The sequence below is a fragment of the Callospermophilus lateralis genome, unplaced genomic scaffold (assembly GCF_048772815.1).
Source record: "Callospermophilus lateralis isolate mCalLat2 unplaced genomic scaffold, mCalLat2.hap1 Scaffold_341, whole genome shotgun sequence".
Taxonomy (NCBI): domain Eukaryota; kingdom Metazoa; phylum Chordata; class Mammalia; order Rodentia; family Sciuridae; genus Callospermophilus; species Callospermophilus lateralis.
The window spans coordinates 684,014-699,474 of NW_027513930.1; the positions used below are offsets into that span (position 1 = coordinate 684,014).

At 38.8% G+C, this 15,461-nt stretch overlaps 1 pseudogene; it reads left to right on the forward strand.

The window, feature by feature from the left end:
* Positions 1 to 15,135, forward strand: part of LOC143640580 (contactin-3-like) — an 87,358-nt pseudogene extending 72,223 nt beyond the window's left edge.
* The last annotated feature ends 326 nt before the right edge of the window (positions 15,136 to 15,461 follow it).

Genomic DNA, 15,461 nt, shown 5'->3' on the forward strand with positions numbered 1-15,461 from the left:
AGTCTATCCTCCTCCAATCAGGCAAAGCTGAGTAGCTCCATTATTAAAAATCTGCTCTGTCCTATGTCCAGCTTCCCAGTCCCGTAAGCCTTCTTTCCTTTCCTTTTTCTTTCTTCTTTTTTTCCTTTTTGGCCACTGAGCTATGTACTTAGTCTTTAAGTTTTTGTTTTTGTTTCTTGTGGTCACAAGCCTTTACCGTTTCCAACATTCTGTGCACTCAGAAGCAATTATTGCCAGTTTCATTGAGCTCAAATTGCTTTTTAGTTGTATAAGTTATAATAATTATTTCCTATTTTTATATTTTGCCTTCAACAGTAAAACATAAAGGCCAGAACAAGGTGGCCATATACTGCAATGAAGAGAGTAGAGCTGGGTGTGGTGGGCACACCTGTAGTCCCAGCAGCTCGGGAGGCTGAGGCAGGAGGATCGCCAGTTCAGAGCCAGACTTAGGGACCACAAGGCACGTGGCAACTTAGTGAGACCCGGTCTCTAAATAAAATACAAAATAGGGCTTGGGATGTGGCTCACTGGTTGAGTGTCCCTGAGTTCAATTCCCAACACCAAAAAGAAGAAGAAGAAGAAGAAGAAGAAGAAGAAGAAGAAGAAGGAGGAGGAGGAGGAGGAGGAGGAGGAGGGGGAGGAGGAGGAGGAGGAGGAGAAGGAGAAGAAGAAAGAATGAGCGAACAGAGATTGTCTATATTTATAAAAGTAAAAAATATGCTTAAGCCCTTGTGAGAACCTAGTAGATCTGCTGTTGTGTTTACTATGTGGCCCCTGCTTTAGATCAGCAGATAGTAATACCAGGTCTTATCTACACAAAGAATATGTAAACTTTCCTAAATCATTTATTTGCATAAATTTTTGTATTTACTTTGTTTACTTATAGACAATCTGTATGTTCAAAAAAAGAAAGCACACAAAATTTTATAGTAAAATACTTTATAATGTGAATTGTAAGTACTTAAGAATGTATTTTTATTTTATTCTCTACCTTTTTCCTCCCTTCAGCAAATATTCTCTTATATTCATATTTTTTCACCATATGTTTGTATATCTTTCTCTTAATTAATTAATTTATTTTAATCAGGTATAAATGACAGCAAAAGGCATTTTGATTCATTGTTCACAATTGCAGCACAACTTTTCATTTCTCTGGTTGTACACCATGTAGCATCACATCATATGTGCAGTCGTACATGTACCTAGGGTAATGATGTCCATCTCATTCCACCATCTTTCCTGCCCCCATGCACCATCCCTACTCTCTCTCCCCTTTGCAGGACCAAAGTTCCTCCATTTTTCCCATGCCTCTCCCTCCCTGTTATGGATCAGAATCCACTTATTAGAACATTTACCCTTAGCTTTTGGGGATTGGCTTACCTCACTTAGCATGATATTCTCCAACTCCATCCAGTTACCTGCAAATGCCACAATTTTATTCTCTGTTAATGTTGTGTAATATTCCATTGGATATATATACCACAGTTTCTTTATTCATTCATATATTGAAGGGAATCTGGTTTGGTTTCACAATTTAGCTATTATGAATTGTGCTGCTATAAACATTGATATGGCTGTGTCCCTATAGTATGCTGTTTTTAAGTCCTTTGGGTATAAACCAAGGAGTGGGATAGTTGGGTCAAATGGTGGTTTCATTCCACATTTTCTAAGGAATCTCCATACTGCTTTCCAGATGGGTTGCACCAACTTGTAGTCCCACCAGCAATGTATGAGTGTGTTTTTTCCCCCACATCCTTGCCAACACTATTGTTTTCTGTATTCTTAATAGCTGCCATTCTGACTGGAGTAAGATGAAATCTTAGAGTAGTTTTGATTTGCATTTCTCTAATTACAAGACATGTTGAACATTTTTTCCTATATTTGTTGATTGAATGTATATCTTCTTCTGAGAAGTGTCTATTCAGGTCCTTAGCCCATTTATTGATTGGTTGGTTGGTTGGTGTTAAGTATTTTGAGTTCTTTATATGTCCTGGTATGTCTAAGGTCACTTTGCGTGGCCCAGGATAATGAAATATATGAAAAATATTTTAATGCCCATTCCTATTGAAAATAAGCCCTTTTAACTGCTTTTACTCCCTCTGGTGCAGCTCTGTGTGCACTGTTAGTCACCTGACAGTGGCTGGCACTGCAGGACATTCAATCTAATAATGTTTTCCTCTGACAGTTCACTTTCTTCCAGGAAGGAACCTCAGCTGTCCATAGAGTTCATGCCTTTCTGCCAGTGTTCTGGCCTTGACCTTGGGCTCAGTTGGTTAAGAGTTGAGAAGGCAGGCAGATTTCCCCTTCCTTCTCCCACTGTGATATCGTAGTCTGATCATGCTCAACACTCTAAATTTATCTGCTCTGTCTGTGTACATGTTTGTCCTCATTCTCCTCCTAGGGTTCCTTTCCTGTGTGTACACTGCTGTGCCACAGAGCCTAATGCAGCACCTGGCACACAGTAGATCCTCTGGAAGTATTTGTCAAATAAAGAAGAAAGTAAATCGCAGTCCTCATTTTAATGAAAACCACAGAATGAGGAAGGTGGTGCTGGGTCCAGCCTTCTCATCTGGTGCATCTTCCTCACCAGGTGCGGTACTGCGTCAGTGGGGAAGAGCAGGAGTCCTCAAGCAAGGTGAGAGTGGCCGGAAACGAGACCTCAGCCAGGCTCCGGGGACTGAAGAGCAACCTTGCCTATTACGCGGCTGTCCGGGCATACAACAGTGCAGGCACCGGCCCCTTCAGTGCCACAGTTAACGCGACCACCAAGAAAACCCGTATGTATTTTCCCACCTTTTGAATATCTAGGAAAATAGTCTGTATTAAAAATCATGGCATCCTTCAACATTTTCAGTGGACTAGTCAGGTCATTAATCCCACTGAGTGATATAAACCTGGTCCAAACCCTTACTCAAGCCCCACATAGTCTAGTCTTCATGATAGCCCTAAATATTTAAATGGAGGCTCCATATGAAAATGAATAAGCACCTTTTGAAAAATCTTATGGTGCACTGTTCTTTTTAAATGGGATGCATTTCAATGGGTTCATTTCCATTAAATTTTAGTTCCCCCAAATCTTGGGTGTTATTGATAAGCAGAAATAAGTTTAATAGCAACGACTTGGAAGTGGTATTTTTTTCGCTCTTTAATTTTCTTTCTCACATTATTCAAAAGATGGCAATATACTTTAACAGGTAATGCTCAGGAGATTCTGGTGCACACGTAGATATTGATACTTTGAAAACTGAAGCAGAGATAGCTGTGTCACCTTCAAAGCTGAGTTTCTGTTGACTGTGTGTTCACAGGTAAAACTCACCTGCAGTAAGGAGCAGTTATGATTTAAGTAGCCTATGAGAAATCATCAGTTTACATTTTGGAGTGTCCCACGGAAATTTCAGTTGAAATGTTCTCATGATGCCCAGCTGATCGTGGTGTCTCATTGCTGCTCTATCACAGCACACCCATCTGAGTTGTGCTGTTTATTCTTTTATAGCCAAAAATGACTGAGAGCATTCATGAGCCAAGCCATCCATGTTCAGTTCCTTCTTATTTTCATTCTACAGGTGATAAGAAAGGGGAGGGAAGAAATTAGGGGATTTTAGCACATTAATATTTCTGCTTGCAGAAAACCGTTTCCTTAATTTAATTTTCAAAATTTACTCTAGTAAATTTATCTGCTTAACTGATTTTACAAAGGAGTGAGGCAGTGATTATGTTTTGTCACCAATTTCATTAGTCCACTCCTGCATTCATATGTTATTTCCAAATTTATTTGAAAGCATACATTTACTGGCTAAAATGTCTAACAACTTTAATTACATGAAGTTGGATATAATGGGCCAGCATTGTTATTGATAGTTTAAAATATATATAAACATAATCCTACTGCTTTAGATGTTAATTGATAAGCATCAATTTTATCAGGGAAGTTTGCACATTTATCTTTGCATTATGTATAAGGCGGGAAAGAGCATGGCTGGTAGCTTACCAGCATAATAAATATCACAGAGCAAAAGTTTAGCAACAAAACATTTTAGTACCTTCACAAGCAGCAGCTCCTATGGCAGTTGAACATTATCCTTGCCTGATCATGAGGGAAGACTAACCAATATCATGCATATCATGTGGCTGCTCTTAGAAAAAAGGAGAACATTGGCTTGGAAATACGTACACTGAAAACGTTCTGTATTTACAACTTTTTACTAAATATGTTTGTCTTTCCCAGTAACAGTTCTGAATTAGTAAAACATATAAATACACCATTATTTATATATTGAAATTCTGATTGTGAAGATGTATGCAGACAGCTTTGTTGAGCTCTTTCTTCAGACTTGATAATCGATGTGATTACTCATTGGGAAATATGGTCGCACAAGATGGTTTAATGTCATGATGGAATTGGTGAAAAACAGTGAATTGGGAAGACAGTTCACAAAGGAAGAGGCCGATTATAAGTTAGTGAGAATGTAACAATAACATACAATGAATGAAGTAAAATTGCAAGAAGAAGGAAAAAACCTTTTATAATTTAGATATACCATATAAATAACCAATTTAAAGTACAAATTTGTCCATAACAGTGATAATGATAATTATACTATGAATGACTAATACTTAGTGAGCAATTTCCAGTCACAGTTCCAAGTACTTTTCCTGTATTGATTCTTAATTTTCACAGCGACTGCATGGCCTGGAAGTGGTGAGGATCCTCACTCTAGAGATGAAAGGGCTGTGGCACATAGAGCTAGATGACTTTACAGAAAAAGCAGAGAACGTGGCAGGACAGCCATACAGACCCAGAAATGCTCTTAAGCACTCCTCTAACCATATAATTAAAATATTCATGACTCATGTGGTGCTAGTATCTATTTTGAGTTTGCTCTGTGCTTAGGAGCTGGGTAAGGTAATCACAGATAGACAGGGTTTCTGTGCTGATAGATCAGTCCTCTGATAGGAATTTCAACAACTGAATAAAATCTCTTCAAAATTATGCCCTCCTGGTGCTTCAATTTGCCTACACTCTACATGGTGACCTGCAGATGTTATTAAGGAAAAGTTTGCTACAATGTGTGGGAAATCCATAAAAGATCATTAAAACCCCTGGGCATATTAAATGGTACATTTAATTTTTAAATTTTATGTTAACAATTGTTCAAACATGTGCCAAAGTAGAAGTAAAACTGACTCTTTTAAAACTATTCCTACTAATCAACCTAACCTTTGACAGGGTCCAGCTCTGAATCCTGTTTAAGAATTATAGTAATGCGCTTGTGAATATTACTAGGAAGAAAATGATCTGTATCCCTGGTTCATAAAGAACTAAGATGGCATTTGTTTTTTACGTGCTCTCTTTCTCCCCCTTTGATATGTCACCCTTGAAGGGAAAGAGTCCTTCCAAACTCACTCACCAGTCCAAACCTAGCACTCATTATCTGTGGAAAGGCTGGCTGAGTGGATGAATCCTCAAAACCTAGGTCAACCTGGAAGTACTACCATTAATCGGATGAGCTTCTTCTTGTCAGCACATTGCAAATTCGGAACACACACTGCAGCCTTTTACCACCTTGCTTCCAAAGCGCGATTATCACCTACTCAGAATCCTGGAATTCTATATGCAAGGCTTATATCAGCACAGAGCATAGGTGATATTTCTGATTAACGTAAAATAACACAAGGATTCTCAAGGATACTACTGTAGCTTCCATTAAACACTTAATTTTTTTGATATCCAAATACTTGGGCTTTTTAAAAGCATTTTTAAGTTAACATTGATTAGCCTCTTGAAGTAATCTAAGTTGTGTTTCTGTCACATGCAACCCAGAGAGTGAGCTCTTGACAACATCATCGTCAGTGAGGCTGATGAGGAATAGTGGCAGATGGCTTCAAAATGGAGAAATGTCATTACTTTCTAAAAGGAGACTTTGTCAGAGTTTTACATCCAGAATTCACAAGAAAGAATCTGTAGGACCAATATTTTGCTTTGCATAACCGAAAATTCAAGAGGTAACTGTGGTTGTCAATGTGGATGGATCCAGGCCCTCGACATCCTCAAGAATTATCTAATAAGAACTCAAATTAAACATTTCTTAAATTGAGCTCTCGATTGCACTCCCAGCCATTACAAACCTGTATCTTCTACAATTTCAGCAAAAGCAACTCCCATTATTTCAGTCCCTTGGGCCAGCGGATCCCAGTCGTCATTAACGCTCTTTCTCTCATACCCTACAATGGATGCAGTATCTGACTTTAAATTTGCTGAGAATCTACCAGAGATGTTCTGCCCTGGGTCAGAGTGATCCTAAAGGTGTCACACTGTTGCTCAGACCTCTCCAGTCCCTTTCCATCCACTCATTTATTTTTTTTTATTGGTTATTCAAAACATTACAAAGATTGCCACTCTTTATATAAATCCTTAAAATACCCAAAAAGGTCTTCTACAATCTATCCCCACTTCCTGTTCCTGCTCATTTTCTCCTGAGCTGACTTGCCATTTCACTTTTCCTGTGGGGCCTTGACCTTTGCTGTCCAGATGGCCAGGAGACACTCCTACCTCTCTTAGGCCCTCCCTGCAGTATGTCCTCAGTTCCCCCTGAGTCCATATTTAATTAGCAGCCCTGCGTCTCCTGATATCCCCTTATCCTGCTATGTTCTGGGGCACCACTTAGAGCCACGTGCATACCACATCTTGCATGTGGTCATCTGATTGCTGCCCCCACTCCTTGCTGGAGTCTCATCTCTTTGAGGCATAGACATTGTCAGGTTTGATCATTATTTAACTCCTGAGTTCTCCCAAGTAATCAGAGCTGCTGCCCAATGAGTATCTGTTCAACAGTGACTCTCTCCAGGTCTGTTTCTCTTCCTGGTGGAATCGGTTTAGTTTAGTTCCCTCTTCAGGGTAGCAATATTCCTACCAGAATGTTAGGAACTGTTTTCTATCATCCGAACACTCTGGGGAGAGTGGGCATCTTAGTTTATGAGTTTTGGATGAGTCATAAAGTAGATGTTTCTGATTCAAAACATGGTGTCCATTTCCTGTGATCCAAAGATTTAAGTCCATTTATAATACTTTAAGTGATTCTGAAATGAATCTTTCTCCCTGTTGGACAGAAAGTAGCTTTTGATTACTTGATTTCTGCCCAGTGCCACATTTTTGGGCAGCTTGCTTACTAATGTTGATGATCATCTCAAGGGAAGTCCGTGCCGAGTGTATTTTTCAGCTACTGCTGACAGCATTCCCTTTCATGAAAGTCATCTTATTACCATCAGGTGTCCAAGAGAAGGAGCTGAGAAACATACTGAGTTTTGTATAATTAATCTCTGCAAGCATATGTTCTTGAAATCCCATATTTTTAAAGGAAATGCCAGGTACAGTCACCAGTATGGAGACATTATCCCTGAAAACTCCACACAACAATGTTCTTCAGATGAACAACCTCTATTTTTTATTATATGGAGGAAAACATATTTACTATAGAAAATTTGCGGTGGGGAGGGGGAGAAAATAAAATCACCCACAATACTATCCTGTGGTGCAGAAATAAGATTATTAAAATAATTTGTCTTTTCCTCCCAGACTTGTGTTCCATGGATTATTTCTCTTACATAAAACATCTCTTGAAGGTTATGCTGTGTATTTAGTTACCTCTGTATCATAGTACTATATCTTATTCTTTTGTGATAACACCCCACAAATTATTTAGTCATTTTCCTATTGTAGGAATGTCTTATATTCCTCACTTTATTCGGTCTTAGAAATATCATAGTGGCCACTTTTTGCATGCTGAGTTTACAGAATAAGTAAATTGATAGGGCTGATATTGAGGAGTGACAGTCAACCCAGAGGGCCTAAGAAAAACCCTCCAAGATAAAACTATTTTGTTATGTAACATTTAAAAGTATCCACATAATCTTATAGCCTGCCACTCAGTGTTATTCTACAAATCTTAGGAGATTCTGCCTTTATACAAAATAAATTCATTTGTTGCCACGTTTTCTGTCTTAGCATACTGCAATAATAGAAATTGAACTGACAGAGGAAAAAATCTATAGGATATGATTGTTGATAAATAATTTCCAAAAATATTCAAAATGCAGACCACACATCAAGTTAGGCCCCAAAACATTTGAAATTGAGTCAGCCTATTCTGGGTTGTGTTTCTGCACAGAACAGTAAAATGAGAAGTCCTAGGAGAGATGCGCTGTCGAGATCCCCTGCCCATTCCCACTTCACACCTGCTCTGTGCCTTTGAAGTTCACAGTGCGCCTTCAAAGCTCTATAGCCTACTGGCCGTATCAGTCACATAGGGCCAGTTCAGTGCAGTTCCACAGGTCCCCACTCCTCAATGGCTTACAACTAAAAGAGTGTCTCTTTCCTACTAGTCACCAAATGTTGATCATGAGTGAGATTCAGACCTGATCTGTTCCATCTTTACTCCATGGCCCAGACTTTAGGAACAGCCACTCTCACTGATGTGCTGGTCTCATGGCAGAAAGAAGAAAGGCCAGTTCAGTTCCCAGCACTAAAAAAAAAAAAAAAAAAAAACAGAAAGAAGAAAGGCCAGCCACGCCCTTCCATTTTTTCTTAAAACTCCCTCATTGAAACCACCTGTTTCTTATTTGCTCTTATTTCACTGGTGAAAGCATATCCAGTAATGAAGCCTGAAGTCCCCATGATGCCAAGGAGCAGAGTGGTGCGTCCTCTCCCCAGAGGGGGCAGCAGGAGCCTCACAGCCCCACCTAATGCCAGGTAGAAAAGTATAAGGTCATCAGGGTCCAGAATTAAACAGAGCTGTTTTGAATCCACATAACACCCCTTCCTAGTTAACTATCTTAGGATTGTGTTAAAATTTTTAATTGTACTGAATTATATTCATAAGTTGGAATTTACCATCTTGGCCATTTTTTAATGCACATTTGCAATAGGGTTAAAATAAGGTTAAGGGCACTGATGCAGCTATGTGAGATGGTCAAGACCTTCTCCACTGCACAGAACTGAAGCTCTCCATCCATGAGACCAGGTCCCATTCCCCTCCCCAGCTCCAGGCAACTGCCATCCTACTTTCCATCTCTGAATTTTACTATTCCATGTTATCACATATAAACAGAATCACACAGTATTTCTTTGTATGATTGGCTTATCTCTAGCATAATGTCTTCCAGGTTCATCCATGTAATAGAACATGTCATGATGTCATTCCTTTTGTTTTATTTTTGTTTTTTTGGTACCAGGGATTGAACCCTGGGGCATTTAACCACTGAGCAACATCCCCAACCCTTCCTACTTTTTGTTTGTTTGTTTGTTTTTTGAGACTGGTTCTCAATAGGTTGCTTATAGCCTTGTTGAGTTGCTGAGATTGACTTTGTATCTTCTGTCCTCCTTTCTCAGCCTCTAAAACCACTGGGATTACGGGCATGGGCCACCATGCCTAGATCTTCATTCTTTTTAAAGGCATATGCATATAGCCCCCTTTTGTTTATCCATTCATGTGCTGATAGATTGTGAAAATTATTGTGTTAATCTTTTCATTGTTGTAAATGAACATGAGTGACGAGTATGCATCTTTGTTTATTAACTCTGAGTTTTTCAAATAGGCACTGTGACAATGCAGGGAACCTTTAAAAAGAATATTCTGGAATTTCTCACACATTATGGACATTTACTATGCATTTGTTACTAGCAACAATAGAACCTTGAAAATGGAAGAAAGTTCATCTGGCCCAGAATCTCCCACATAGTGTCATTCTTCCCTGTCATAATAAGGCAGATGATTATTCATGTGATTGTAAAATTCTAAGTGAAAAATTAGTTTAATTTACTTTAAATACTATCAAACAATGTAATTAGCACATCCAGCTCATTATTATGTGAATGTTAATGTTTAGAATGTGGCTGAAATAAATGTTTATGCTTTTAAACAAGTGCGTTTTTCAAAAATAGCAAAATGATCAAAATGGAACATGTCTCTCTGGTGCTCAGGAAACACTGATATGATTTGAAAAGAGCTTTGAAACCCTCTGTTTTTCCTCTTTCATTTTTCAGATTTTTTTTCTTTTTGTCATTTCAAAGAGTATTCATTTCAGGCTGAACTCATTCAAGTCATCTATTTTGGGACTCACACAAGACAAATCCCAATTTTCAGTCCTATGTTCTGCCAGCCTGCTGTTGGGGGTCAGTGTATCAACTCAAAATTACTCAAACTTTCTATAACTTGTAAGCACCCATATTTTGGTAGGCCAAACCATGCTGAATGAAGGATGTTTTCTGAGCTCCATCAAATCAAGCTGTCCTTTTATGGCGCTGTCAGCCACAGGGAATCACAGGCGCTGGGAAAGTGTTCTAACGAGTGTGGGTTCATAGCATCTGGACTGGGCAACCAAATCTCTAGTATTTCAGTCCTAAGCAATTGCCCATATACATTCTTACAGATGTCTTATCACAGCATTGCAGTGTAGACAATCTGAGCTGATCTGTTAGTATCACATCACAAAAATTTAAAGGCAACAGAACAGTGTTAAAGAGGACACAATCAACCAAAGAACCCACCAGGATCACAGTCTTGAATCGTGTTATTAGCCACATAACTGCACATGAGAGCTTTTTCCATCTGTAAGTCCAGCTGTATTTCCATCCTGGCGTGAGTCAATGATGTTCAGAAATTCCTCTGGAGAGGTAATTGTTTATATCACTTTCCCATTACAAATTCAGTTAACCAAATCACATTCTGTGCTTAAATCCACAAGAATAAGATATTTCAGCATGTTTTGGGAAGTTGTGATGCTGTTGAAAAATGAGTAATATGTTTGCTGTTTTGCAATTGACAAGGAACTGAATCCCTAATGTCCCATCCATCCATATTAGGGAGTGCTTCTGACCACGTCCACCCGAGTCCCCCAGAACCAGTTTCCTCTCCAGGTTGCTAAGCTGTGGGTCCATGTTTATAAACCTATGAGAGTTTCATTAATCCTCTAATGGAATTCTCATTAAATTTTTAGTGTTTTGCCTTATTTTTCTCAAAAATTGATTTGAACTCAGAAAAAAGACTTTAAAATATGGATTCTCTGTGGCAATTTTTCACATGTGTATCTATTACTTCACGAGAATAAATCTAAGTAATTCTTATTTTTGATTGCCTCTCATTTTGCCCATCTCATCTTACAACACTGGCTTGAAAATCATCCACACTTCATTTCATGTGACTTTAATCTGCTCCTTTGGCAATTTCTCTCAGCCTCTCTGTGTGTCAAAACAAGTCCAAATGCCTGCCTTTCCTGGTTCACCCTCAAGCATCCCTCTAGTGGTGGATAAAGGAACTTGTGTCTCTGTATTGTCAGTTTGTCTTCTGGGAGACTTGAAGTGCATTAAATCCTTAAAGTATGTGTTGAGCCAAGTGTGGTGGCACAAGCCTGTAGTCCCAGCAGCTTTGGAGGCTGCAGCAGGGGGATTGCAAGTTCAAAGTCTGAGCAACTTAGAGAGGTTCTAAGCAACTAAATGAGACTTTGTCTCAAGATAAAACATAAAATCAAGAGATGGGGATATGGCTCATTGGTGAAGCGCCCCTGGGTTTAACCCCTGGCCCCCCAAAATTAAAGTAAAATAAATTATGTGTTGAATATGATAACATGCAATTTCTCACAGTTTAATTGAAATGCCCCTTTTAAAGGAAGTTTTTCTATTCTGTTAATTTTTCTTTTTCCTGATTCCATCTACATACCATGCCTTACCAGAGAGTCCCTGCAGTCGCCTCGGTGCTCAGCATGTATCTGCTCATGTAAAACAGTACTCCATGCTCAAATCAGTTTTAATTTCTCCTTTTTGCATTGCAAGCTCCCAGTCAGCCTCCTGGGAATGTGGTTTGGAATGCTACAGACACTAAAGTGTTACTTAATTTGGAACAAGTAAAAGCAATGGAGAATGAATCAGAAGTAACAGGCTATAAAGTAAGTTGAATCATTTGCAACACTGTATTTTCCATTTTTCACTTATACTTTGCAAATCTTTAAAAATTTTGATGATATTATTTCAGTAATCCAATTTTGACATAAACATCAAGTTTTTCATAAAAGGGTATACTACCAAACTCTCTGAATTGTTAAATACAGATTTACATGAAATAATGCTGCTCACATGGGAATTGTGGACACGATGTTTGTGCATTGTGTTAATCAGCTTTCTATATTTCTAACAAGCTCCTCCAGGGGAGAAAGCTGCTCTTCCCCACCTCCTTGATTTTGAGAGCATAATGATCCTAGTGTCTGCTAATCCATAATCCAGGACCTATGCATGGAGCTGGGAATGTGTTTTTGTATTCTGATGTGGACAGAATGACAAAATAATTTCAGAGCAACGAGAGTATGTGAAGAAAGTAAAAGAAGGTAATGTAAGAATGAAGTGTATTTGTTCGTGCGTTTTAGGTATTCTATAGGACTAGCAGTCAAAATAGCGTGCAAGTGCTGAACACAAACAAAACTTCAGCTGAACTTGTGCTGCCCTTTCAAGAGGACTACATTATTGAAGTCAAGGCTACCACAGATGGAGGGGATGGCACCAGCAGTGAGCAGATCAGGATTCCAATAATAACCAGTAAGTTGGTTGGACTCAGCTTCCCCTTGACCTGCGTCAGTGTTGTTAGCCACCAGGAGTCCATCAGCCACTGCCCCTCCCTCCACCCACCCTTTCCTCCCAGCATGCCCTTCATGTGAACACAAGGTGATTTTGCAACATGAGCAAGTAAAACCAGGAAGAAAACCTCTACAGTGGTGCAGAACAGTGAAAAATATGAGCACAGAAAGAAAAGACATGGAAAAGTAGTTTAAAACTCCATTCATTTGAATTATTTCCCTTATTTATTGCACCTATAGATTGCCTAGAATAGAATTCCCAAAGCAGTTCTCATGGGCAAGCCTGAACCCATGCCCTGTTTTTAAGACCTCTGATATTCCAGTTGTATGCCTCCTAAAAACTATATATGGATCTTATCAATTCTTTCAGTAGGAAAATCAGCATTGGCAAAGTCATGAAACTTTTACACTTGGCACACAAAAAAAGATGACATTTTTAAAGAAATGTGTTCCAAGTTTCAGAGGAATTTCATGCTCTTTCCTCTTAAAATCCTAATGAAAGCTATTTCACCATTGAAAGTACACTTTTAGGGGGCTGGGGTTGTGGTTCAGTGGAAAAGAACTTGCCTGACATGTGTTGAGGCACCGGGTTCCATTCTCAGCACTGTAGATAGATAGATAGATAGATAGATGATAGATAGATAGATAGATAGATAGATAGATAGATAGAAAGAATGAATGAATAAATGTTCATTGACTACTAAAAATATTTTTTAAAAAATAAAGAAAGTAGACTTTTAGAGTGAAGAGGAACAAACCCCAGCATACATATTTTTATCAGTGACCATGGAAGAGAACTTGTATCTTCACTTTGAAATCCTGTGTCTGGAGTTTTCAGGCCTCAATTTAAGTAACGCGGAGCCTACTCTGTCTTCATAGTCTATTCTACAATCCTCAGTGATGTAAATAACTTTGTTCCCTGTTTTCATTTATCGACTGTGGTTTAGTCTATATAGTAGCAGGTGACCAAGACTGAAGCAAGTTTCTTTAATCTTGAAAAAGAAAATGACTGAAGAAAATGGGAGAGACCAACCCTTGCAGGAATTCTCTCTTTCTATGAAATCATAACCTGCCACACTTGAACTAAAAGTAATAAGAAAATGGGAGCTACCTGTCTGTAAATAAGTATGTAAACAACTATTTCAGACTGCAGAGATTTGTACATCTGTGTGTGCTTCAGGAGACCCAAACAGGATCAGGTTGCTAACTGTTATCTGCTGAGGCTTTACAGTAGGGAATGCTCCTTGCTTCTTGCATTGTGCAGGGTGTCAGAGTTAGCATAACAGCGTGGACAGAGGGGCACTGTTCAAAGAAGCAGCTTCTGTGCTTTTGCGGGGACAGACGCCACCGTGGCATTTTCAGGCTGCTGAGTCAAGAGCAGCCTTTTCGTCTGATGTCTGTGGACTTGCTGAGCTTGCACAGACCAGTGCCTGCACAAGGCCGTCTCTGAAAATGGAGCTTTCATCGATTGCATTTTAAAAGATGATGTCTTGTATTAAGTATGATAATTCATCTGCATAAAATAGAAACAAGTAGATTTTCCAGACATTCATCCAATGACGTTTTCTTTCATTAAACCATCAAGTTATCTGAAATTGTTTGTGACCAGGTATCATTAATGGCAAAATGACTGACTTGGATTTTTTTCAATTTCAATTAAAGTTAAATAATACTAGATAAACAAAGCTTAGATTCATTTAAGAAATCCTAAACACGTCGGTATTTTTATGGATACCCTTGGTAACACCTATGTGTTACACTGACCGATAAAATAAGGACTTGTAGTCCCAGGTTAGGTTCATGCCATGATTTGATTTTGACAGGAAACCCATCACTTTTGTCTGCGTCTTAGTCCTTCAGGATGCTGTAAGAATACACCCTGGACAGGGTGTCTTATAACTACAGAAATTTAACTTTTCACAGTTCTGGAGACTGGGAACTCTTATATTAAGATGCAGCTAGTTCTGTGTCAGTTGTCAAAAGCTCATTTCCTAATGTCACAACACTGGAGCTAGGATGTCAATGTGTGATTTTCGGGAGACATATGCATGCATTCTCTACCACTCTGACTACCTGTTAATACAGTCCTCCTTTATTTTTTTTTATTTATTCTAATGAGGTCTATATGACAGCAGAATGCAATTTGATCCATTGTATACAATCGCAGCACAACTTTTCATTTCTCCAGTTGTACAGGATGTAGCATCTCACCATATGTGCAGTAATACATGTACCTAGGGTAATGATGTCCATCTCATTCTGCCATCTTTCCTGCCCCCATGCACCATCCCTCCCCTCCCTCCCCTTGGCCCAATCACAGTTCGACCATTTTCCCCATGCCCCCCCCCACTATGGATCAGCATCTACTTATCAGAGGTATAGTCCTTCTTAATGAGCTGTTTATCATCTTTGACAGATATGGATGCAAGAGGATCCACATCAGCCATCTCAAATGTTCACCCCGTGTCAAGTTATATACCTATGGTACTATTTTTCCTTGTAAATGCCCTATGGTGATATTTATTCTTTTTTATTATTTACTGGAAAGTTCATTGGTTAACATAATAAGTGCTTTCATGAAACACAGTGATTATGCATGTTTTTTTTTTCCAACTTTGTGTTTTTAACTTTCTACTTCATTATAGGTAAAATAAGAGTATAATAAAACAACAGCAAATCCTTTTAGAGGAATCTGAAATGCCTTAATATTTACTTGATAAACCAAAGGAATTTACATGTTACATACTGCAAACTTTTGATACAAATGTTCTTAAGCTATGAGTTTAATCACTGCCTATGGAGAAAAACCTCTGCCCCGATATACACACACATACACACACACA